At 35.5% G+C, this 24,482-nt stretch overlaps 1 pseudogene; it reads right to left on the bottom strand.

Annotated features, from left to right (window-relative positions):
• Window positions 1-1,359: 1,359 nt before the first annotated feature.
• On the bottom strand, window positions 1,360-8,998 carry LOC116134002 (annotated as a pseudogene).
• Between the last annotated feature and the right edge of the window lie 15,484 nt (window positions 8,999-24,482).

Consider the following 24,482-nt stretch of genomic DNA (forward strand, 5'->3'; position numbering starts at 1 on the left):
CAATAATAAATAAATCCGACTATAGAGGCATAATTCAACAATAATAAATAAATCCGACCATAGAGGCAAAATTCAACAGTAATAAATAAATTCAACCATGGAGGTGGAATTCAACAGTAATAAATAAATCTGGCTATAGAGGCGGAATTCAACAGTAATAAATACAATGGAGGCAAAATTCAAGAGTAATAAATAAATTCGACCATAAAAGCAGAATTCAAAAGTAATAAATAAATCAAGCCATAAATGCGGAAACAAGGATTAAATAATACTTTTAAGGTTGAAAATACGTATTTTTAGTAAGCGTGCACCGTTACACTTGTTAAGTTCTTTGTGCTGATAACGTAATATAATCTTAGTGGTATAAGTGCAATAAATTAAAGAAGACAAAATGTTTAAGAAAGTAAAGTCGAAGGGGTTGTAAATCTTCTTTTCTTTTCACTTTATTGTAATAGTAAAATGAAGGGGAGGGGGCTTTTTATAGCCAACGTCCCCACCTCCATTCACCGCCTCAAAGTTAAGGTCGGTGGACGCCCAATTACAACAAATTTTACTTTTTGTTCTTTTTGTGTTCTCGGTGGAGGAATGTTTAGGAGTTGAATTTGGAATTAAATAAATTGGGCTAAATGAAATAGGTCCAAGCCTAAAGTAAACTTCGACAGGTTAAAGAAGAGGTCCAAGAAGACAGTGAAGCCCAAAGAAGAAAAAGGAGTCTTTTTGGATGGCAAAGCAAGTGCAGAAGGTATCCAATTCAAATTGTATTCCATCCCATTAATAAAAAACCGGATACCTTCCCCTCTCTCTCACAATTTGTTTTAAACTCTTGAAAGAGTACTGTAATACTGCTCATTCCAAAAACTTATCAAAAGTATCAAATCCCAAATGATGTGTCACCATATGAGCATTAACATCACTTTATTTACATGTCAATGTCATTTAGAATAAGTTTTAGAAAAAAATAATATTATTGTATTTGAAAGCATAATAGTTTTTTCTATGACCAACGAAGACTATTCAAGATTGCCTCCCTAGCAGAAGAAGCTAAAACTCATAATCTGAAATTTCACCCACACTGTACGGTCATTCATCTACATTTATATAGTTATGGGTTTAGAAATTTTAATGGAAAACTGTTGTTCAAACTTCAGAGACCATGTTGGAAATAGTTTTTTCTCTGAGAACCTAACAAAGCCATAGATTGTACTAACCATACGTAATCTATGTTTACTTAAGAAAGTTGTCATTTTATTTGTTTGTGCTCTTAACTTTGTAGGGAGAGGTATTGTAAAATAACACAATTAACCTTCAAATAAAGATGTAACTAAGAAAAAAAAGTGGGCCTTGAATAACAAAGGCATATAAAATATAAATGTAATATAATTGAAGAATTGAAGCGTAGCCCAGCAAGCCAGATTGATTAGTTTTATACAAGAGATAGGCCGCTGGCCAGTTCTTAACATATTTGGACCAACCAGGCCTTTCCAGTCCTATGAGAAAAGAATGTTTGCTAAAATATCATCAATATTACCTCAAATTAGTTAGTTTTAAATGAAATTAGACAATAGAAGCCCCCATCCCACCTTGTTTAATATCTGATGCTTCAGGCATAGTACCAACCCCAATATAACAACAATACCATAAACTAGATCTAAATTACTCAATTACAGTGGATACTCATCGTCAATGGTGACAAGGATGAAGATGGAACTAAATTTTCAAATCATGCTTCATGTTTGATAAAATACCAACACTGCTGCAAGTAGATGAAATCAACCAAATAGTGTTTGGTATCAACACTATTTTGATACCAAATAGTATGATGGTATGTAGGCTCACCATCTGTTTTTTCTTAATCGCCGCTGGCACAGCCCCTGCAACCACAATGGACACACTCTATGACCTCCTCCTCCCTGAGATTCTTGGGTACTCGGCACACACAAGTTGTTTGGAAGTTGTGATCCCGTGGCTGCATGCATCTTAAGCAACACAAACGTTCATAGCCCGGCTGCAAGTCATAACACATATCCTCAATAACAAAAGTAACAAAACTATTCTAATACTTCCCAGGTTAAACAGAGAAAATAATAAACTTCTTGAGGAACCGATAAAGAAGACCTATATAAGTTAAATAATTTCTAATTTCCTACAATATATCTTTACTGCAACTTAAATTGAAAAGTTTAATTTCCAATAGCTTATCCTCGTTACAGATTTAATTACTGAGTTCCAGTAGCTTATTCTCATTACACAAGCAAGCTTGTTCAAAGAACATGTTGGAAACTATGTGTATATATATAGTGTAAAGGGTAAAGGGTAGGGTGTTACTGGTTGACATTCAAGTGAAATAGAGAAGAAACATGGTATCAGAGCTTTTCCGCCGTGTTGTCTGTTCCGGGGACTTTGATCAGTTTGATTTTGGGTTTGCTGAAGAACCAGGTTCACATCGTGCTTCTCTTTGTACCAGGCTGACTTTTGTTGTAAATTTGGTAGTTGGATCCACGCAATAGACTGGCTTCTTAACTTTCTTTGCATCAATGTTTGTGTTGTGATCTAGTTTTGTGTTTCAAGACTTAGGACATCGATGTCATGCCCCACGCCACATGTTTAGAGTCTTTCTTCTGTACCACCTGATCAATACACGAAATAATTGGAGGAGACCCAGACTCAACAACATTGTCAGAAAGCCTTTCAGCTGCTGCGCTGCTGAGCTTCACTAGAAATTTTCAAATATTCGGCTATCATGTTTTTTTGCTTTGCCTCCTATTTATATCTGTGTAAGGAGGGTGCAGGTACTTGCTCTTTTTCCTTTCCCTTGATAAGAAGCCCTTCTCAGTGTGGTCTTTGGACTCCCCATCATCTCTTTGAATCATTTTCCTTTCTCTAGACATAGGGCTGGCATTACTTTCTCTTTGCTCCCACCACCATCATTGTCGGCACTTGAACCTTTACTCCTCCTTCTCCCTTGACAGAAGAACCTTTTTGTTTCTTCCTTGACCCTGATACCATCCCTTTCATCACTGTGGATTTCACTCCCAGTAATGAGTGTTTTCTAAAAGCTTGGGCACTTTCCTCCTCTTTGGTTTAGAACTTGAATTATCCCAACATTAGTTTCATCATTGCCTTTCTCTTCCTCCTTCCAGATGATGTCACCAGATTTCCTGTCCAGTTCTCTTTCACTGAATCTCCCCAACATTTTAGCTCGATCATCCACATCTCTTCCATAATTTCAGCAATGCTTTTCTGTTTTTCTGTGGTATTGCCCATTCTCTGAAGCCTCAAGGCACTTCTGCAGCAAGGACATATTAGTTTCTTCTTCCACGGCCCTTGGATAGGGATTTCTGTCATGTTTTGACATGAATTATGTCCAACAATCCATTTTGGTCGTTGTCTTCGAGGCCTGGAATCGGCTGAGATTCATGGAATAAACGCAACTGACCCCCCTTTTGCACGATAAAAAGCCGAAGCCAGCACTTTAATTCAGTGAACTCAAGCATATTAGTCATCGAAACCTTGTGCAACGCGTTTCAATCACTTAGGCATTCTGATGGTCCAAATAGATAGGTCCAAAGCTTTGAAATTCCACATTCAGGCACAAGAACTCCTTGCTAATCCCACTATTCATGGTTAACGGTCTTTCAAGTTCAACCAAACTCTCTTTTGGTACACAAGAACAAGTCATCTTCAATTCCATAAGTCTACCAATCTCAGCCACTGCTTTCTGAACAGCACTAACAAAGTTCTTGACATACTCTGCTTTGACATTTCCTCAAATTCTCCACAAAAGGCTCAACTGGTATGGATGACACAAGACAAAAGTTTATCGAGTACACAGAAGCCTATCCTTTTCTTATCTTCAAGCATAGTTTGAGCATAGCAAGAATCATAAACTTGCCCTGGCCACCATGGATGGGTGGCGACGGGCTATGGAAGAAGAGATGTTGGCTTAGAACATAATGTACATGGGTTCTAATGGGGTGCTGAAATAAAAAGGCTATTGGGTGCAAGGGTTTCACAGTGAAGGCTAATCCGATAAGACTGTGGCTCGGTTGAAAACTCGTTTGGTTGCTAAAGGTTATGCCCAGACGCATGGTATTGATTATTTGAGATATTCTCCCCCGTGGTAAAATGACCTCTGTCGACTATTATTCTCTTGCAGCTTCATATCGTTGGCCTCTTCACGACTTGATGTAAAAAATGCCTTTTTACATGGTGATCTTCTTGAAGAGGTTTACATGGAGCAACCTCCGGGGTTTGTTGCTCAAGGGGAGTCAGGAAAGGTATGCAAAATGAGGAAATCTTTATATGGCTTAAAGCAATCCCCGGGCGTGGTTTGGGAGGTTTAGCGAAGTGATGACTCAGTCTGTTACATAGGAGTGCTTATGATCACCTATCTTTTATAAGCAATCGAGTTCTGGCATCATTTTGTTGGTTGTTATGTTGATGACATTGTAATCACACAGGCAGTGATGATGTTGGCATTCAGAGTTTGAAACACTATTTGGCTTCAAATTTCACACAAAAGACTGGGCACTTAAGGTATTTCTCGGAGTTAAGGTTTCTCGGAGTGAGAAAGGGATTTTTCTCTCTCAACGCAAGTATGTGTTACATGTGTTGACCGAAATGGGTCTAGTGAGGCTAAGCCTTGTGACACTCCATGGTTCCTAATGTGAGATTGAATGCTGAGGATGAAGAGATTGTTGGTGATCCAGAGAGGTACAGACGGATAGTTGGAAAGTTAAACCCTTACAGTAACCATCCAGATATTGCGTTTTCAGTGAGTGTGGTGAGTCAGTTATGTCTTCTCCTAGGACATCTCATTGGGATGCGGTCCTCCATATCTTGAAATATCTACTGGACATGGGATTCTTTACAGTGACCATGGTCTATAGGTAAGAGGTTTTTCAGATGCATATTGGGCAAGATCCTCTGGGCATAGACGGTCTGTGAATGGGTTTTGTGTTTTGTTGGAGGAAATCTTATTTCTTGGAAAAGTAAGAAGCAACCAGTTGTAGTTAGGTCAAGCGCAAAGTCTAGTACGGGCTATGGCACAGTTACGTGTGAGCTCATATGGACAAGACATCTTCTTAAAGAAATTGGGTTTGGGGACCCAGGGGACTAGGACTTGTGGTGTGACAACAAGCAGCCATACATATAGCAAACAATCCACTCTTTCACGAGAGGACTAAGCATATAGAAATGGTTTGTCACTTTGTACGAGAGAAACTTGAACAAAAGTTAATTGCTACTAATCATGTTAGAACAGGGGAACCACTAGCTGACATCTTCACGAAGTCTCTAGTTGGTAAAAGGGTAACTATATTTGTAACAAGCTGGGCATGATAGATATATATGCTCCAGCTTGAGGGGAGTGTTGGAAACTATGCGTATATAACAGTGTAAAGGGTAAAGGGATATTTGTAATTATTGAGTGTGTGTAATATTTGAGTTAGGGTGTACTGTTGACATTAAGTGAAAAAGAGAAGATAACAGAACATATTAACTATATGGTCCCACTGATGAAGAAGCCAGTAGAACACACTTAACAATAGTGAATTAAGACAGAGATATGAGACAAACCTTTTCCATTTGGCAATCAAATTGCGATCAGCATAGCCTTGGTCCAAACGAACTCATAAAGCTCCTTAGATATTTCCTTCTCGATGGAATCAAAAATGTAGCAGCTTTCGATGCTATTTAAATATAGGCCATAGTGTTTCACATTCCTCTTGCATCGTGTGGATCATCTCTGCTGTCCAAAACATACACATACATTTTATTTCACAAGTTCCAAAAAAAAAATTATCTAAGGATATATAGATATTAGCCGACCGAGGATCAAATTTTCCTATTATGATGTAAAGGTTAAAAAATAGTATTTTAAATCATCGATTAGTCTTATATAATTTTCTATTTTTTGAGCCGGTCAAGTTAATATAGTTGTTAAAAAATATTAATTCTATGTAATTTAAAAAAAAGGATTTTAAATCTCTTCGATCTATTTTTTTATATAAAAAAATTGATATAAAAACACGCACCCATAAGGGAGTTTAAATTATTTTTAAACATTAGAAGCAGATAAATTCAGGATCTCTTAAAGGAATCTATGATAATTTCCCCAACTAATACATTATAAAAAAACATTCAGTGAATGTGCTTGATGTGGAAGACAACAACCTTCTCTCATCTTGGCTTGTAATTCACGAAGAGTAGGCTCAATTAATTCCCAGCCCTCTGGATACTGGACATGGTTTGTCTTTCCTTGGCATTCTTCAACCTGCCACAGAAGCCAAAAACCAGAATGAATAAATAGAATCACGCGTGTCTCCTAATAATCTGCTAATATTTACCACAATCTAAAATCAATATGTTTTATTTCAGTTGCTTGCTTATAGAATAACAAATAACTTTCATAGCACATGTAGATTCCACAAAACTTGAATGAAAATCCTATTCCAAAGTAGTAGTAACAAACACTTTACATAGATTCTCCAGACATATCAGATTATCCATGTCAAGTTGCCAGTAGGCATAAGGCCTAATTGTCAAAAATTCCAAAAACACAAAGACCAATCTAGGTATGGCAACAGGACAGAGCAGGCCACAATTCCTGTTTTCCAATTACGTGCACAGACAAAATTCCCTGAAAAAAAGGGAACCCGACCCTTCCCATCCTTGTTCCCTCCCTTTATCAATTTAGTAGCAAAAACAATATACAATATACAACAATTAAACAAATAACCAACTAAATATAAATAATTTACATTAAACACTCAAGGTATTAATAGATGGCAGTACAAGAAACAATGATGTGTATCTCCACTAAGAAAAAGTAAAATAGCAAAAGAAAGTAGAACAGAGAACTTCTAATAATCAAATAATCAAAACATCACAAAAAACCAATTATAAAAGTCCTCCATCTCCTATACTCAGAATTCTTAATGTTTCCCCACAATTCAGTAAATCAAACTGTTTAACATCCAATTCACAGCAAAGTTCTAAATCAAAAAAATAATAAAACATCACAAAAATCGGCCCTTCAATTTTATTTTGTTTTCTAGCCAAGGAAACAAGCAAAACCAAGAACTCAACCACTATCAACTTTGGCTTGCCATCACTGTACCTGTGGGTGAGAGAGAGAGACATTGGCTAAGAGTTGTTATGTGGTAATTGGGTAAAAATGAATGAAACTGGATCTGGGTACACCAATTAAGGATTTTTTTATTCAAAATTTTTTAATACAAAAATAAAAAGATTATGCCAAGGGAATTAATCTGTCCACCCCAAACAGGGTGGGCCAAGAACAGCTGTAGCCTACAAGTTCACTTAAATGATCATTCTGAGTAGGGCCAAATGTGTTATATATAATATATATATATATATATATATCACTACATACATACATACATTACATACATACATACATACATAGTCGAAATGGGCCACTTTCAGAAGGTTAGCCTGATTTAGGCTTATAGCCCTTCAATCAGTGCAGGAAAAAGAACCAAAAAACAGTTCAAGTTGAGGAAACACAGAGTGGTACAAAGCCACAACCAATACCAATGTTTTGCAATTGAACATGCAGCTAATGAAATACCAAAAGCTTACATTTCACTAAAACACACTCTTGATCACAAAAAAAATAGAAAGATCTTTTTGCAATTTAAACATGCAGCTAAAGAAATACCAAAGCTTACAATTTCAACAAAAACCATTCTTGACAAGAAAGAAATAGAAAAATCCATACAATTCCTCCATTCTTGATCCAAGGAAAAATAGAAAAATCCATACAATCCTTCAAAGAAGAACATGAAAAAATAAAACAAGCAAAAGCATTAGGAAAACTCGTCAAACAACAGTAAACTGAGGCTTCTATTGGTTCACAACCACAAATAATACGACAAAATATAAACATCTATCATAGTATCCTGACCTTCAAACAGAATGCTATACATTTACAATTTTCTAAATCTTAGATAGAACGCAATGTATTAGATACTGAAATCGTCGAAAAAAAAAAAAAACTGATCAATTGTCATGAATCAATAGATAGAGAGAATTCCAAAGGAGAATCAGATCCAAGAGAGGAAGAAGAAAAGAAAAGCTAATGGAAAGCAAAACAGATCATATCTTCACTTTTTAAATAATATCTTAAGATGCTTCATATTGTAATGACATGGGATGAGAATATTAGAAGCAAAAGCTCAACCTGTATGAGCAACATGCCAATGTAAACAATGTATATTATAATTTCTTTACAATAATGCTGTAAATTATGATTTCTTTACAATAATGCTAAAAAGAATAGTCTTAAACTTCTTACATTGCTGTGTTGAGTTAAAAGCTTTACATTTAGTAGTTGGTAGAATCATATGACCCTCAATCGGATTCTATTAGTTGATCCTAATGACTCGCTGTACCTAATAGGCAAGAATCTGATTCCCTTGAGACCTTGCTCAACAATTATTGCAGACAGAAACCCAGTACTTGTTGATATTATTGAATCATCACCACTAAATAGTTGTGTTTACTACTGAAAAGATACTAGCAAAATCTCTTCTATACATACAGGCTCAATGCTAATTATACCATTTTGATACACACACACACCCAGTATGCACATATATCAGTTCGTTGTCAATGTCAATCACGTGGATTTAGTTTCCCACAGTACTTGGCAAGATCCAGAATTTAACACTCGCTCACAAACTAGTACATCTGAGTGTTGGTTTTGTAAGATAATATACATCTTGAAAGACAACTCCTGTAGAGTGTATCCTTCCCCAAGCATCTCCAAGTGCACAATCATTTAACAACATGTTAGCATAAAATGATCTGGACTTTGACTAATCTTTCTCTAAGGTTGAAATTTCAAGTGTGAAAATATGGAATAGATACTAACAAGAGTACTAGAATCCCTTTTGGGGCGTAGAATTCCATCACCAATCGCCACACCATCAATAATACCATTGTAGCTATAAATGAAGAGGCGTGAGCACATAGTACTAGATTGCATATTTCAGCCAAAACTTTGGGCTCCTATGTTATGTGCCGACACAAATCAAGTTTGTTATCACCAAATTTTCTTTGAACTACAAACTTTAGAAAAAGTAAATAACACACACAAATTATTTACCACAACCAACAAATTCCATAGAAACATCTTTTTCTGGTAATTCAGAGTACCTTAAAAGAAAGATTACATTACCAACTCAAATGTAGTAATCTATATGCTCACTTATAACCAAATAATGACGTAATTTAAGTACAGTGCCCAAGAAAGTATAATAGTGTCTTCAGCGACAGAAGTTTTCTTCATGCCACCAAGTTAAAAGGAAAATTAAGAACAAATAAATAAAATCCTTGAAGAATGAGAAATATTAACCAATATTTCATCAATGAAATGAATTCAACGAAACAGAGAAAGTATTAGAATTTAAGCATAACCTCTATTTTCTATAACATCTGGACTCATCTCTATAAAAACCCTAAACCCTAATCAAACATAACATCATAGATAAATAATTGAAAATTTAAATAAAATAATAAGTTACCTTAAACGAGAGTTGAATTGTTAAATTTAAGATGATAAATGGAAGCCGCAATCAGAATCGGAAACGAAGTGCTATGCATCAGAGCTTCACGCTGTTTTGCTTTCTGTTGGCCACAGAAAGAGGAAGAGACGAGAGTGACAGAACGAATTATGTCACCGAAATTTTTTTTTTTTTTTTTTTATTAGTAAATTTTACTTGGGCCTATGATAGGAATGGTATATTAATAGAAAGATAAATTGTCCTGATGATTACTGTAAGGCTGTGTTAGGTTAGGGCTATAGACAAATGTTATCTATCTTTGATTCCATACATTCTTTTGCTTGGTTTGACAATAATATAAGATCACCAGAATGTTTCATTTGCAGTAGTGAATTAGTCATTTTGAGGGTTATTAGATTACCTAATCTAAGAGTGTTAATCTTTTTTTTTACCGGGGTTATCTTTTTTTAACCAAATTTGCCCTTTAATAAAAGCCATGTCGGACTGAATTGCCTTCAAATGTCTGCCAAATAACAATTCCCCAGACCCCCTAAATTTGACAATTTAGCTAAAACACCCCAATCACAAAAAATTTAAAAGTTAACAAAATACCTCCAACCATTAAAGACCACCGTCGGCCACTGGCAATAGTTGCCAGATCGACGCACGACTGACTGAATCTGGCCAGTCGTGCACCGATTTAGCTGTTTTCAGCCATAATAGATTTAGTCGTTTGTGGCAAATTTTTTCCAGATCCACGATGATCTGGTTGTTTTTGGCCTTCAATCTGGTTGTCTATCTAGCAGGAAACAGCCAGATTGTCGTGAATCTGGCCATTTTCGGCCAGATCCATAGCGATCTACTATTTTCAGCCTTCGATCTGGCCAGAAACAGTCAAAATGACGCATGACCGACCAAATCTCTTCGGTCGTGTGCTGTTTCGGTGACTGCCACCAGTAGCTGGCAGTGGTGGCCGACGGTCAGCTGTGGTCTTGGGTGGTTGAGGGTATTTTGTTAAATTCAACTTTGTTGTTGGGTGTTTTAGCTAAATTCTCAAATATAGAGGGTTAGAAGTGATTTTTTAAATGATAATAATAATAATAATAATAATTATTATTATTATTATTATTATTATTAAAAAGGAAGGGCAATTCAGTAAAAGCTTCTGTCAATAATATTTTATTATTCCCAACCAAATATCTTAATTATTTATATCCACTAATCTAACCAAAAATATTGATATAACATTCATCCATAATCTTCAAGGTAATCTATTTCACTGGTAATCATACATTTTCAGCAATAAAACATTTCCTGAATCAAACGCACCCTGAATGTTTAGGAAATGTGTTAGGCTGGTTTGAATAAATTAATTAGTAATATATTTGGTTGAAATGATAAATATGTGGGTATGTTATATAGGTTACTAAATTTTATTCCTTTTAAAATATTAATATAATATTATTTTTTAAATCATTTTTTTAACCACCTACATTTGAAATTTTGCTAAAATACCCTAGCCATATAAAACTTTAATTTGTAGCAAAATACACTGCCGGCAACCAGCCACCACCGTCGGTCGCCATCGACATTCGATGGAATGGCGCATGACTGGCCATATATGGCCGGCCGTGCATTAGCAAAGCCATTTCTGGCTATGGATCACCGATCCATGGCCGTTTCACGGCTAAATCTTTGGCTGTAAAATTGCCACATCTTTGGCCATAAAACGACCATAGAAACGGCCTTACCGGTGCACGACCCACTAGATCTGGCCAGTCGTGCGCCATTATGGCGACTACTGCCGGTGGCTGACGGTGGTGGCCGACAATGTTCTTGGGTGGTTAAGAGTGTTTTGTTAACTTTTAAACTTTTTTGTAGTTGGGGTGTTTTAGCTAATTTCTCAAATGTTGAGGGTTGGGTAATTGTTATTTGCTAGACATTTGAGGGCACTTGTGTCCAAAATGGTTTTTAATTAAGGCCAAAATAGGTATAAAAATCGGATTACCTGGTAATCTTTTGATAATAGCCCTTGGGGAGGGTATCTGATTATCCCTTACATTACCAACAGTAACACTATGGGTGCGTTTGGATCGGGTTAATATGAGATAACGGGAGTAATCTTCATTTATTTTGAAAGATTCCGTTGTTTGGTTTGCAAGTAATAAAATATTACGGGTATCTTTTATTGCAAATAGTGTTTACTGTTGGTAATGTAAGAGGTAATCAGATACCTTCCCTAGGGGTTGTTATTAAAAGATTACCAGGTAATCTTATTTTTATACCTATTTTGCCCTTAATTAAAAACCATTTTGGACACAATTGCCCTCAAATGTCTACCAAATAACAATTACCCAGCCCCCCAACATTTGAGAAATTAGCTAAAATACCCTAACTACAAAAAAGTTTAAAAGTTAACAAAATACCCTCAGCCACTCAAGACCATCATCGGCCACCACCGCCAGCCATCGGCGACAGTCGTCGAAATGGTGCATGATTGGCAAGATTATATAAATGTGATTTAATATTTTTGTTGAGTTAGTAAGTAATGGAAGGGTAAAATAGACTTTTAATTTATTTCTTAAGTCATGTGTCATCTAGGATTTCACCACAAGTGGTCATCAAATAGGTTCTAGAATTTGGGGATCTAAAAAATGTCATAGGAAAATCACACAAAAAACATCCCTAAATGCTAGAAATAACCAACTAGACAAACCACATTCTTGTGAGTCTCAAACTTAGGCAAAAACAACATTTAGAATTATTCCTAAACCAAAGTAAAATTTGACTTATTCTAAATACCCATGTCATTGCAATTATGTTATTATCATTGACATATAAATTAATTCAGAAAACTGAAATACACTCAATTAAAAATAAAATAAAAACACACTAAATCTCATGATAATTAAAATAAAAAATAAAAAACCCAAGAAAATTCACAAAAATTAAGAAAATTCAGGAAAAGGGAACTTTCCCACTCCCAACCTAAAACCTACATTGTCCTCAATGTAACAATTAGAAAGGAAAAACAGAAAAGGAAAAAGAAGTTACCCACTTTAGAGACATCGTCAAAATCCGTGTGGCGCCGTGGCACCATTTTCATCACGCTGCAGCATGAAAAGTATATGCCTTATGAAGATATGGCACATGATTTATGTTGTGGCATAGTTGTCATCACGCCATGACATCAAGTTTCTGCCCAAATTGCGTTATGTCCCTTCCTTGCCATGCTGCGGCATAAATATTTTGTGTTGCAGCGTGAAGCTCTTTTCTTACAACACAACTAAACCATAAAATACAACAAAATAACCTAAAACAAAACAATGAAAACACTGAAAACACTTGAAAAACTAAGGAAAATAAAACCATAAATGAAATTAACATGAAGTTCAAAGTAAAAAATTGGGTTCCCTCCCAAAAAGCGCTTTATTTAACGTCTAGGTTAGACGGAATGCACGGTCTATCAGGCTCAATGATTGGAATCTGAGGGAAATGCCAAGGAATTGGAAACTAAGAACTCCACTGTTTCATCCAAAACTGTCATAGTGAATTTGCCATTCTGAACATCAATCACTCTCTTAGTAGTAGCCCTAAATGGGCGGCCGAGCAAAATAGGCAAATATCTATCATAAGTTGATGGCTTCTCCATATCCAACACTACAAAATCAACAGGAAGTATTAGTTTATCAACTTTAACCAAGACATTCTCTACAATACCTCTTGGATATTTAATTGAATTGTCAGCAAGTTGTAGAGAAATTGTTGTTGGCTTTAATTCCCCTAATCCTAATCACAGATAAGTGGAGTAACGCATGAGATTAATATTTGCCCCCAAATATAACTTTGCTCGTTCTTTCTTTTTATCACCCACAGTAAAGTTGAGGATGAAACTACCTAGATCTTTCGATTTGGGTGGCAAATTCCTTTGAAGCACAACACTTACCTTTTCAGGAACTGTTACTTTTTCATTGCGTTCAAACTTACGCTTGCGAGTAATCAAATCCTTCAAGAACTTTCCGTAAGTTGGCATATTTCTTATCACATCAAGCAAAGGTAAGTTCACATTAACTTTAGATGAAATATCATAAATATTTGAAAAAGACTTATCCCATTTGCTTTTCTTCAATCGGCTCGGAAAAGGTACAAGTGGAACATAAGGCTTTGGTGGAGCACCGATATGACTGATCTCCTCATTTTGAATGGCTATGCTTGGTTGCTTCTCCTTAGCTCTATCTTCCCCTACATAATCAATTAAAGGCTTATTAGATTTAGAATTAATTTCCTTGTGAATCACCTTACCATTTCGTAGTATTGTGACTGCATTTGCTTACTCAGGTTGGCTTGGTAATTTCTCAGGAACATGGCCTTATATTGCCTCTGCTATCTGTCCTATCTGAATCTCTAGCTTTCTAATGGACGCCTCTTGCCGCTGAAACCTTTTTTTCAAAATTCTGTTGGTTCTGCCGAGACACTTGGATGAAGTTATTCAATGTCTCTTCTAGTGAAGATATCCTTGATTGATCATTTGAGCCAGATTGTTGATGATTGTTATTCCATGAAAAATTAGGATGACTTTTCTAACCCGGGTTATACGTATTTGAAAATAGATCATATTTAGGCATCGGGTTGTAAGAGTTCATCATATTAGCTTGCTCTGAATATTCTGAAATGTTCTCACTAGAAGGACAAGAGTTAGTTACATGACCAATATTACCACTGATAGCACATACCTCTTTTGCAATACTTTGTCCTTATCCGATCATCGTATTGCACATGGTTTTCATCTGCTTGGCTAACTCTGAAACCTGCATCGCCAACTTAGTGTTAGTATTTACTTCATACTGTTAGAGTAGATGCCTTAGAGCCAATCAATTATTGTAGAATTGACTCTTTGTAATAATGTTCATTAATTAATGATAAAAAGACATTTTATTTTATATCGTGTAAATCATTATTATTGCAATATGTATTGATATATGTCCTTAGAATGGTAGAACCGTGACGTGTAATAACTGCTTTCTACTAGTATACTTTAGAACATATACAATAAAAACATACATAATTAGTATATGAAAATAGTTGGGCCCAAATTTTTCTTTACTTACAAAACATAATTCTTTACATAGATCAAAATAACAAGTACAAAAACTTAGTGATAGTGGACAATAATGCCAATCCTCCCCGCTTGTCGACGTCCTTCCGACCGCTGCTCACCTATTTCTTGCAAAAATATGGAAAAACAACGGGATGAGCATAAAAATGCTCAGTAAGTAAATCCCTTAACTCTTCTCCTTCTTAGGTTCTTTCCTTACTTAATTCCTTCTCTTTTCTTTCTCTGTTTCTAACTCTCACTGTTCTTTTCTTTCTTTCTACTTCTCTCTGTTCTTTCTTTCTTATTCTTTCTATTCTTCCTAACCATGATGAAATTCATGGCAATATGCATGAATAAAATGCATATGCAATAATGCATAAAATGCTTTTTCTTTCTTATTTCTATTTTCTTGTTCTATTTCTTTTCTTTTCTTTTCTTTTCTTGACTTGTTCAAGCCGTCTCATTCTCTCTTATTCTTATTCTTTCTTATTCTTTCTTTTCTTATTCTTTGCCAATCGGACTCGGTTGATGTATGAATTTGGAACCTTGGCCGTGTGAGTGAGTACAGTCCTCATCTACATGCACTCTTGCTGACCGTATAACTTCTTCTTTCTTCTTAGGCCACTCAATTAAGGTGGCGTGCATGTAGGAATTCTTCTCGGTACAACCCTCATCCACATACACTCTTACGGGCCGTATAATTCTTCTTCTTCTTATGCCACTCAATTATGGTGGCGTGTATGTGAGAATTTCTTCTTAACACTCACGGTTCCCCATCACAACAACCTATTCTTTTCTCTTCTTTAACACTCTTTAATTCTTTAATGCTTATTCTTCCTTTCTCTTTATTCTTAGAGTGTTTTATTCTTTATTCTTTCTTAAGTTTCTACAAATACACAATTATATGCATATGGATGGCTCATGCTTAAAATTTCTTACTTACATGCACTTATGAAATGAACATATGCAATGTTGCATAAAATTAAGGTTTCTACCCAACTCATACTTCACTTAGGCATTTCATCAAACAATAATTGTGCATGAACAAACCATAATTTAATTATCATTCTATTGGTTTCTTAAACCACCCAAATTGAGAGAAAAACTCTCTTATATCATCACCATACCTACACGGCACAAACACTCCCAAAAGATTTCTCCAATTCTTCCAATTTCAACCCATCATCAAACCATCACATACACTCCTCATATTCAAATATATCCAACAACAAGCATAAATAATCATCAATCTCATCTCAATTTCTCAATAATCATAACATATACATATTTAAAGGAAATCTCTACTCACTTGATTTTCTTAAACTTTAACTTGAGTTGGATTTTGAGTGGAATTTACTTACCTTATGCTTGAGTAGTCTCTCCTAAGCTCTCTACTCTTGTTGGATTCAAATCTTCTCTTAACCCTAAGCATAAACTTCATAAGAACTCAACTTTTACACAAATAAATCATAGATAAAGAGCATGAATTCTTACCTTTTGATGCCTAGAATCAAAACCCTATGAAAATCTACTCAAAAGCCCTCAAATTCCTTGGAGAAGTGAATGAAAATTTGAGAGAAAATGGAGGAGGAGAGTGGCGGTGGAATGAAGGAAATAAGGGTTACAAACCCTTATCATCTTATTTTATAAACATGCTTTCCCATTTTGCCCTTACACTTTTTTAGAAATTCCATCCTTGTCCCTTAGTCAATTACCATAATGCCCTTATTTTTATTGTATTCTCTATGAAATTCTAGCTCTTTTCACTCCCCACAATTTTAACTAATTTTGAGTGAAAATACTATTTTACCCTTAATACAAGTTTAAGGCATTTTCTTTATATTCTCTTAAAATAATTCTAACAAAAATTAACTAAGGGCTATAAAACATAATTTCAATCATGTACCTCCATGTTGGGCGTTATATGACGAGGGTATCAAGTGTTCCAAATCTTGATAGTGAGAACCCTATGAGCACATATGGTGGCCATTCTAGAAACGTCCATAGCCCCAATATTATTCTGAAGTAAGGGCACAAATAGTATGGTAAGACTATCATAGTGTTGAACGACCCTGTCGAAAGGCAGTGACTGATCTCACTTATCAAGATTGTTTGGTGACAACCTAGTGCAACACGTGGGTGCTTGCTGTAGGCAAGTTCACTAGACTGACCTACTAGAGGATTCCATATGGATGGTAAGCCCAATGTCTATGGAACAAATCCTCTAACGACTGGTGGTGCATGTGATCCTTAGACTTGAGATCACCAGAGCGCCTTGTGCACCGATTGGTGTAGTTTAACATTAGCCTAACGCAGTTCTTTTCAAAACTGTCAATACGGTGGTGATTGGCTGCATCAAGGAGTGTATCAAGACTATGGTGGATAGACAAAGGATTCATCACTCCCGGGTGCGGTAGAAGTTATCTCACGGCGTAATTCAGTAAATGGCAATGACACTAAAACTGTGGCCACAGTGGGATTGAGTTGTTGTTCTATCTAGTTTAAAATACAGGTCATTGGTCTAGTAACTGAATACACAATATCGAGAGTAACCGAAGGTTGACACTATTTCTATGCTTCGGTCTCGTCGAGATAACGGATGATGAAAGGATCGAATTGTACGGTAACCATATCGTTGACAGGTAACTACTTTGTTGAATCTGAATCTATCGGGTGGCCATGATGCCTTGCTAGGGGCCAGTCTTGGTTTGTGTTTAGTGAGACGATTAATTGGTGATAATTGCAATACTATACACTGTCGGTATGATGAGGAGCCTATGGGTCACACACATAGAAGATAATTTAAGAGCCAGGAAGTTAGAAGGGCGTTTTCGTCTTTTTAGGCGAAAGAGTATTTTGGTAATTTCACAGTACAATTAAATTTGCTGAGGTCGTAGCCTTTATTTAATTTATTAGAAAAAATTAAATAAGTGAAATTACGTTTAAATATGTGTTCGCATATATTTAAATAAATTATCATTATTGTTAAATATTAATATATATATATTAATTGATTTTAATTGAGATAATGATGAAATAAAATAAATATCTAATTGGGAGTGTTTGGAAACAAGGGGTGTTTGGGTTGGAGCCCAAGCCTATTTCATATTGGAATAGGGCAATTAAAATATTACTATAAAAGGAAAGTTTTAATTGTAAAAGGGTAGAGATTTTTCATTTCACTCATTCATTAAAAAGAGAAAACACACAACCCCTTTTTTTTCTCTCTCACGCCAGAATTCATGTTTGATTAAAAAATCAAATACTCTTCATTTCTTCTTGTTTCTTAAGGCTAAAGAAGATCTAGCAAATCCCTCTTTAGTCCCTTGCGATTATCTTCGTGTAGACTACGTCAGTTCGATCCTATACTTGGGTTGGTAGCAAAATACGTTCAAAGACAACTTAGAGGAGCCTCCAAACGTGCATATGATTTCTTAAACTCTAGATTATGTTTCTGCAGATTCTTATTTTGATATAAACTGTAAATTTGTGCCTTGATCTTGGTTCTATGGAACGATCCGTATTGTTAAAAGTTTTTGTTTTCTGCTACGTAAATGGATCGCTCCCTAACACATACATCCCTCTTGATCTTCCTCTAACATTTTTTTGCTTCGAGTTGGCTCCAAGCATCTCATATAACTCATTCGTCTCTCGTGAAGTCTTTTCTCTGGTAGCACCACCTGCAGCATTATCAACCATGACTTGACAAGCCTGTGTCAATCCATCATAGAAAAATTGATTAAGTAACTCTAAAGGATATCTATGATGTGACATTGAACTAAAAGCAATTTAGAACATTCCCAATCTTCATGGAATGACTCACCTTCCATTTGTGAGAAAGTAGCAATCTTACCTCTAAATTCTGCAAGTTTGGCATGAAAATAGAATTTACTAATGAACTTATTATAAACTGCATCCTAGGTGGTAAGTGAAGCAAGAGTTAATGACATGAACCATGTTTTTGCAGCATCCTTCAACGTGTATGGAAAACACCTCATTCGTAGTTGATCTTTTGTCTAACCCTACAAAGGAAAAGTTTGAACAGTTGAGTAAAAATCACGAATGAAAGTTAAAGGGTCCTCTGAAATTATTCCATGAAAAGATGGAAGCATTTGAAAGTGAATATGTTTAAGCTTATAATTTCTTGCTGCATCATTAAGAACTATGCATGATGGCGACGTTCCTATGGTAGAACGTGTGTCCTCCTTCATGGGTTGAGGTAACTCGGCCATCTTTCTTCAATCTCTGAACTTGATTATGATGATTCTTTAGAAATTTATGGTTCCTCCCACTTTTTGCCAATTAAATCCACTCTATTGATGTGTGGAAATAATTGTTCTTCCAATGACTGACGACCTTGCATTCACTAACTAAAAACACAAAAGACAACAAAAACAAAAAGGAAATCTAGACAAAAATAAAGCAAAAATTAAATAACAAAAATTAAAGCACACATTATCAGAGAAAATCGAGTAACTTAAATCAAATCCTCGGCAATGGCACCAAAAACTTGATGAACAATTATAATTCCTTGCAAGTATACAAATCACAACTACAATATAGTTTGCACATGCAAGGGTCGATCCCACAGAGATTTGTAAGCACTCAATTAATCCCAATAAACTATGCCTTATTTAAACAAATAAAATCAAGTAAATTAAAGAACTAGTGATTAAAATTATATGTAAAAAGAAGATAGAAATTAACCACTACTGACTGAGCCTAAATAACACCAATAAAAAGTAATTTAAGAACCAATGAACTAAAACCTAGGTATTCGATTTCACCATAATAATCCAGTTTTATGTCAACTATCAAACTATTGCTATCTCAATCCAATTTCTAGGGTTCTCACTCACCTAATTAAGTTATTAACGTAAGACGTTCAGGATTAACCTAGTATCTTTAACACAAGACCAACTAAGGTGTATAGTCTAGCCTGATGATTGAAAACCCATTAAACACAAGAGCACTTGAAATCATGAATAAAGGCGCATCTGTTAGGGTGTATGCATAGATACTAATCATTCAAGAAATCATGAACCAATTTGCATTTTGTCAGGGCGTATGCACAAAATACTAATTATTCATTCACATGAGCTGATTAAGATTAACACATAATGTCTAATCTTAACACATACAACCTATTAATCCACATTAAAGGTGATCAAGCAATAATATCAATTAAAAACTGATTAAGCACAATGAATGAATCAAGAATAACATTGAATTGATAAACACATAGAATTGATAATGGCATAAAGCCTTCAAATTAGGTTACATTGGATCCCCAGTAAATAATTTAGTTACATATAATAAATCAAAAGCATGACAAAAAACCCTAGGCAAGATCTCCTCATAGTTGAAGTAAATGTCTTTTTTACAAATACCTAAAGAGATCCTTCTATAGTGCTAGAGTTGTGGGAAAGTAATGCGAAAAATCCTATACAAAATAGGAGAATAAAATCCAGTTCTAAGCGAAATAGAATAGGAGAATCCTAACAAAATTAGGATTCCTTCACACGAGTTGCGCAAAGGTATCCAAAATAGAACACACTAGCTTCTGTATTTGGAAAAGTTGTAACATATTAATTGTAGGTCTTAAAATAATACTTCCAACTCTTCAAGAATCATCCAAATCCGAGGTCTACAGCTCAAGTTATTGTAAAAACACTGAAGCATGTTCTAGAACTAGCGTATGCTTGTCTTCCATGCACTGATGTAACATTCGGATCAATTTTTAACAATCTTACAGGTCAAACGGGGTCATGATCAAAACATGAAAGTTGTATCTGTATCTCTTAACTTTGAAATTCCATTAGAATCAAGTCAATCGAAGTTTTGTAGCTCAAGTTATACCCATTTTTGTGTAGCACATTTTGGCAGAAAAACTCTTGAGAATAAAATTCACGAAGTGGGCCTCGACATGATTTAGTGGCACTGTGGCATGAAGTTTCCGTCCATTTTGCAACTTTTTTATGCTGCAACATAGGAATAGTTCTGCTGTAGCACATGAATAGTTTTGCTACAGTGAATAATCTTAAAAAAACCATAACCTCTTTGTTTGAGCTCCGATTCTTGAACCGTTTGTTCCTACATGATTTTGATTCTTTTGTCTTCAATGTCCATGCTTGAAATCCTCATTTTTCAGCACCTAAATACCTAAAAATTCACAAAACATACCGATAATTCTAGAAAACAAAAAAGATATAAAAATTAAGTAAAATTAACTAGTTAAACCTAATTCCCATACAAAAAAAACCCTTAAAATCACTAAGTATGAGTGCACTTCCAAGCACTCATAAGTAGGGCCATTGAACGCAATGATAGTCTTATCGTATAATATGTGCCCTAGGTTAGATCAATACTAGGACTATGGACAGTTCTAGAATGGCCACCATATGTGCTCATAGGGTTCTTACAATTAAGATTTTTAACGCATAATTCCCTCGTCATAGGATCAACCTGTCTAGGGACACATACTATTTTCTTTATGCGCAATAAATAGATTCTATAGTATAGATGCTTTTAAAGAAGCAATGCCTTTTATTCATTATTCAAATAACGTTTACAAGAGACAATTATTGGCTCTAGTGCACCTACTCTAACAAAACCTAGAAAAGGGTGTGTATATGACATAACTCGATGGTTTCGTTCTTAATGGACAAGCTGATAAGATGTGCAAGTTGTAGAGGTCTATTTATGGACTCAAGCAAGCTTCAAGGAGCTTGAACATTTGTTTTGATGAAGCTATAAAAGACTTCGGTTTCATCAAGAAAGAAGATGAGCCCTATGTTTACAAAAAGGTAAGTGGGAGCGCAGTTGCATTCTTGGTGTTGTATCTCGATGACATACTCCTAATCGGGAATGATGTGCTAAACTTGCAATCGGTAAAGACTTGGTTATCCAAGTGATTCTCCATGAAGGACTTATGAGAAGTAACCTACATCCTTGGAATAAAGATCGATTGTGATAGATCACATAGGTTGCTTGGTCTAAGTTAGAGTACATACATAGACGAGGTACTAAAGAGATTTAATATGGAAGAATCCAAGAAAGGATTTCTTCCAATGTCACATGGTGTCTCTCTCTAAGGATGCGTGTCCTAAAACACAAAGAGGAGCGAGATAGGATGAAGAGGATCCCATATGCATCCGCAATTGGATCCATCATGTATGCCATGCTATGTACTCAGGTTGATATTTCATGTGCATTAAGCACTTGTAGTAGATATCTGTTAGATCCAGGTGAGTTTCACTGGATAGTAATCAAGAACATTCTTAAGTACCTAAAAGGACTAAGGATATGTTCTTGGTTTATGGAGGGGATGATGAGCTTGTTGTCAGAGGACATAGTGATGCTAGTTTCCAAACGGCCAAAGAGGCGACTTGGATAAAAAAGTTCATCACCGAACTGGTGTGGTCTCTACTATTGTTGATCCAATAGATGTCTATTGTGACAACAATGGAGCAATAGCTCAAGCGAAGGAACCACGGTCTCACCAGCAATCTAAACACATACTTAGATACTATCATCTCATTAAAGAAATTTGAGAGAAAAGATGTGCAGATTTGTAAAGTACATACCAATGACAAGATCCACTAACGAAGGCTTTATCATAGCATAAACATGAAAGGCACTTAAGATTAGTTGGTACTAAATACATGAATGATTGGCTATAGTGCAACTGGGAGATTGTTAGAGTAGGTGCCCTAGAGTTAATCCATCATTGTAATATTGACACTTTGTAATAATGTTTATAATGAATAAAAGGCTTTTTCTACATTGGGTAATTCATATTCATTGTATGTTGTGATGTATGTCCTTAGAATGGTAGAACTGTGACGAGAGTATCGAGTGTTTCAAATCTCAATAGTGAGGACCTTATGATCACACATGGTGGTCATTCTAGAAATGTTTGTAGCCGCATGATGTGCTGTCATAGGCAACCAAAAATAAAATCTATACTCCTAAAAAAATACATGTAGTAGTGCGAGTAAGGATCATTCCCACGGAGAGTGTCTAGCCCAATTTTATGCTACGTGAACAAGGATTGTTGGGTGGGTGGGTGGGGTGGGGGAGGGGGGGAGGAGGGAGGGTTGATGATGTGTGATTTCATAAACATGCATATGTGTAGCAAGTGCACTAGCCGCAAAAAGTAATAAAGTGATAAGTAGAGTATCGTTCGCACGAGGATCGTGTTACTAAGTACCGATTTCTCTAGTTTTAGTCCTCATTGAAGCAACAATAAATTGGATTGATGGAAAATTAACAACTAAATACAAATTAACAAAATCTAAATGAATGATAATGAAATTAAAGCAAAACCCAATAACTTAACTAATTAACCAATGTTAAAACAATGCTAGGATATTGATTTCACCTAGATACACTAACCCAAATCATAGAATCTATTACCCAAGTTCTAATTCCTTGATTGAAAATCGAATTTCCTAAGTTGTAAAACATACCTTCTCAACCTATTTTTCCTACCTATCCCTATTAGCTTCGCACCAACAAAATGAAGATTAATAGTCTGAAGTCTCTTAAGCTTTGTGAAATTCTATCTAATTTCATAGATTGGCGTTATCTATCTCTAGTTTTCGCTCAATCTATGTATATCCTAAGAAGCATAATCACAAATCACTTCTCAGTCTCATGTGAAACACAACATGGATGTGGGATCAAGCATCAAAAGTCTTAAGCAAAGAGATAAACACTCAATCATGGAATTAAACTCAAGTAAATCAATTAATATAAATTAAATCATGTATCAAGGTTACATCAAACCTACTAAACAACCGTCTATTCAAAAACAAAAAAAAAAAAAACAATACAAAACAACTAATCAAGATTCATCATGAAAAAAGCAAAAGATGGAGAAATCTTCTCTAATTTGAATCCCAAATCTCAATACCTCTCCTTCCAAAGCTGCGCTTCCATGACGAACCAAGACCATTTTCCTTCTTTTCATGCTAATTTATACCTCTTTCACTAAGGAGAAGCCCTAGCAAGCCAAAACGCATCGTTTATTTTCACATCTAACAAGTTCATCGCGGTGAATTTTTTCTTTGCGCGCGGCGAGGATCTTTCGGGCCAAATTTGAGCAAGGTATATCAAATCTGGAAACGTGGTAACATATGAATTTTATCCTTTGAATCATGTTTCTACTGTTTCAAGAATCAGCCAGATCAGACGGTCTAATCGAAAGTATTGCCCAACTACTGAAGCACATCCAAAGAGTTTTTCTTCAGTTCCCACATACTGTTCAACAACTTCAAGCCAAGTTTTCACCCTCCCAGTCTGAATAGGAAAACCAAAACATGAAAGTTGTAGCTTGCTTCTTAGCTTCCAAATCTCTAAATTCAGGTCTATCCGAGTTTTCAGCTCAAGTACGTATTTACACTAAAACGTCATTTATGCTCAAAATCGTCGTTTAGGCCTGCAAGAAAAATTAGTATAATTAGGTAGCAATTAGGACCCAATGTATGAAAAGTATACTAAATCCTATCGAAATTCAAGGCAAAACATAGGAAAAATAGGATTATCAAATCCCAAATTAAGATTTGCTCATCCTCGTAAAAAGGAATAAAAATCAAAACAAAGAAAGATAAATACCTAGATTGAATCACACAGTCTAAAAATTGTGTACATTATTACAAAAAAATCTCAACAATCCAAGAAGTCATAAATTAAATTGACTATCTTTCTCTATCAGTCCCTGAGTAGGTAATCCCCACTTCAGTCCACCTTCGACTTCTCGGATTATTTATAGCAGAAATGTAAAGTGTTATCAAATGGTGGTAGACTCCATAGCTACAGTATCGAACTACTCTCTAACTAATGTGGACTAGACC

The sequence above is a fragment of the Pistacia vera genome, unplaced genomic scaffold, assembly GCF_008641045.1.
Source record: "Pistacia vera cultivar Batoury unplaced genomic scaffold, PisVer_v2 Contig28, whole genome shotgun sequence".
NCBI classification, from domain to species: domain Eukaryota; kingdom Viridiplantae; phylum Streptophyta; class Magnoliopsida; order Sapindales; family Anacardiaceae; genus Pistacia; species Pistacia vera.